Here is a 3,392-nt window from a genome sequence, read left to right as displayed (position 1 = left end):
ACAAATGGTAACACAATTTCAAAAAGCAAATCCTTCAATATGGATGGTAACACAATTTGAAAAAGAAAAGCTTTCCATATGAAAAAACAAGCCTTCAACAAAAGTGGGATGCATACCATGATGGCTACCATGCTTGAAAACAAGTTACATGATGTTAGCTTGACATCTTCTAGATTGTTTATGGATTGAGATGAGGTGTGCTCTAGCTACCCTTTGCATGTCATTTGCCCTTCCAAGTGATGGAAGAATAGATGCATTAAGAGTGTTCCCCTCCCAAAGGACTAATCGTAACTCTAGTTGCTCAACCTCCCACCTTTTCTTTTGTTCCTTGGCTCGCTTCTCTTCATCCCATTGAAGCTTCTTGGAGCACTTGCAGCTTCTTCTTCCCTCTTCTTCAATTCCTTCATCCGAGTCTTTTCTTCCTTCAACCGCTTGACCTCCATCTTCTTTGCATTCTTTGCAAGCATCGTCTCTATGTAATGTTGAGAGGTTAGGATCAAGGAGTTAGAGTAGTCAACAAAAGCTTCGCCGATCACACGTCCGATCGACACATTCTCCCTTGGCACCCCCAAAATCTCTACCACATTTTGTGAGCTTGTTGTTCCCATATTGTTTGCTCCCCTTCCCAAGCTAGAGAGCATAGTAGCCGCTTCTTCTATTTGCTCATCCATAGGGGTGCAAGGTACTTGGCTACACTCACCAATTTCTAGATGCTCCTCATTAGAAATGCAATGCACATCAATATTTGAGCATGGCAACCTATTGTAATCAAAAACATTATGATTTAAGGGCCAAATACCAGTTGCTCGAAATCCCGCTTTGATGTTGCTTTCGGTGAACATGAGGCCAAAGCCCTACTTGCCACACCAGCAAGCTCACTCTTTGTTTGTGTGTTCTTGGCACGAGAAGCTCACTCTTTGTCGCTTGGCTCAAGAAGCTACTCACCTACCAAAGGTTCCTTTCCTTCACAAAATTTGTTTTGAAGGGCTTGAAAACTAAGACATCAAGGGGCTATAGTTTGTGAGAAGTGTGTGCCGGAAGGGTGACTATGTCGATTCCCCAATCTCGTGCCTTTTGAACCACATCCAAGCGAGTGTGGCTTCCATGCCCATCCACGATTAGGAGATGCGGATTTTTTGGAGAGGGTGGGGTTGGTAGAGATGCCTTGAAATGGTCCAGCCATGCCTCAAAAAGCTGGCCAGTCATCCATGCTTTCGATTGCATTGACATGATTGCACCGTCGTCACATTCGAGAAGGTAGTTATGCATAGCTTTCTTTCCCTTGGAGATATAATAACCTGGGAGAAATGATCCTGTAGCATTCACACAACATAATATCATTAGCCATTCATGGCTATCCGATGTGACACCGTAAACCACCTTTGATCCCTTCCGTGCTAGCACTCTCATGCCTTTGTTTGTGCTACCTTGCACCCCAGTTTCATTTGCATTCCATATGTTGCTTGAGGGATACTTGTGTTCGTTAAACATGAGTTTCAGGTTATCATGGAAGGTTTTGACCACTTCCGGGCGGAGGTTGATTGCCCTTGATCTATCCAAACCCTCTGTGACACGGAAGGTTAAGTCTGGATGCCTTGTGTGAAAGCCGTCCCACCAACTCTTTCATGGAATTCTATTTGTGAAGGGTGTGGGTCAAGTTTGGCAAAGCTCTGCCACTTTAAGCTTCATTGCGCTAAGGGTCACACCATGACCACAGCATCCTGCATGCGGAATGCCCATTCTACCAACGCTCATTCTTCTTTAAGTGGAATGAGGGGAGTTGGCCCCTTGCGTTTCTTCTTTGTTCTGCCCTCTATCCATGCCGAGAGTGCCGTCCAACTCATGCCATATTGTCTTGTGCACTCTCGCATGGACATGCTTGCTCCATGAGCAGCTATAGGCATCTCACCTTGTGTTTATAAACACAATGAGCTTTGGGTTGAAAAACACACTTGTCCTTTACTGCAAAAGGAGAGCTCTCTTTTGGATTACCTGTAGGCATAAAATAACCATAATACAAAAAGCAACTAAGTGTCCATAATCCACAATGAATTGAATATAAATGTGCAAGTAGCATGTAAATCTAAAATCTCACCTTACTCAATGATCAAATGTGCATAATCGCTGCACTTGAATTTCTTCTTGGGCTGCTCCTCATTATCTTCTCTTCTTAGCTCCTCATTAGCTTCTCTTCTTCGCTCTACGATTTTCGATGATGAAGGCTTTTGCAGTGGTGGTGTTGTGTTGTCATGATGATCAAGCTTTTGTGTTGGGCATGGAGGTGATATGGCAAGCAAGGTGATAGTGCAAGGGTTTATAGTAGGCTTAGGAGAATGCTTAAGGGAAGGTTTAGTGCAACAAAAGGATGGCACCACATTGGCAAACGCGTCATCCTCGCTTATCAAGCAATAAAGAAGGGCAAAGAACATGGGATAGGAACGGGTTTCTAGAGGATAGGCATGATTTGCACTCACATAGAGGTTTAATGTATGGCATGGTGGTGAAGAAGGGCTGGTGTGTACAATGGATTGATGTTTTGGACTAGATTTATAGGTTGCAAGGCTTGGTATTGCTTTGTTTTGATTGGATCAACAATGGAACTTGGATTTGATTGGTTGTTTTAGGAAAAGCTAGGATCAACAATAGCGCTTGGAGGGAGTTTTTGAGAATAGCGCTTGGAGGGAGTTTTTGAGAACATCCTCTCTTGTAAGTGACAAGGGGATTTTGAATTTTGAATTTTGGAATTCTCTTGTGTGTGTGAGAGAGAGAGAGAGAGAGGGAGAGAGAGGGGGGGGAGGTATCCAGTAGGACGGCTGCACGTATAACCACCACCAAGCCTGCCACCGTTGGAGCGAACTGATCCTCTTCTTTCCCTATTTGGAGCTTGCTTTTTCTAAGGTTCGCTTTTTTCTGAAGTGGCAAATAAAGGCCAAGGTGTCACTTTTTTTTTTGAAGGCGGTGGTCACCAAATAAATGCCTTTATTTGGGACCCCGCCACGCTACACGCCCCTCTGCGTGTCAAAAGTGAACTTGGGATAGTAAATTCGAAGTCATTTCCACCATCCTCTGCTGCGGTCGACGAGCTTGCACGCCTCCACGACACAGTACTGCTGGGCACTCACCTACGCACTCTTTGAACCTGACCGAGCTGCTCCTTCACTCGCATTTGTTGTTATTCTGTGAGGCAAATGAACCATCCCTCTCTCTCTCTCTCTGCTATTTGCTTTTTGCCCGAGACAGCCCCCCCTTTCTTCTGCAGGTCTTGCGTTGCAGTGGCGGGGCCTGCTTTCTTTGCAAGCCTATTTCTCCCTTAACCTTGCTCCAAGAGCGTCGTCTCTGATCCCCGCTTCAGTTGTGCTCTGACGTGAACCCACCGCTCCTTCTGTGTTCGG

The 3,392-nt window shown here is 45.1% G+C and overlaps 1 pseudogene; it reads right to left on the bottom strand.

Moving 5' to 3' along the window:
- Window positions 1-293: 293 nt before the first annotated feature.
- On the bottom strand, window positions 294-1,633 carry LOC147632319 (MFS-type transporter clz9-like; annotated as a pseudogene).
- Window positions 1,634-3,392: the final 1,759 nt, after the last annotated feature.

This window comes from Cibotium barometz, chromosome 13 (assembly GCF_041138505.1).
Source record: "Cibotium barometz isolate CiBa-2024 chromosome 13, ASM4113850v1, whole genome shotgun sequence".
Lineage (NCBI taxonomy): Eukaryota > Viridiplantae > Streptophyta > Polypodiopsida > Cyatheales > Cibotiaceae > Cibotium > Cibotium barometz.
The sequence above is the reverse complement of the archived record's forward strand: the minus strand, read 5'-3'. Positions and strand labels throughout refer to the sequence as shown.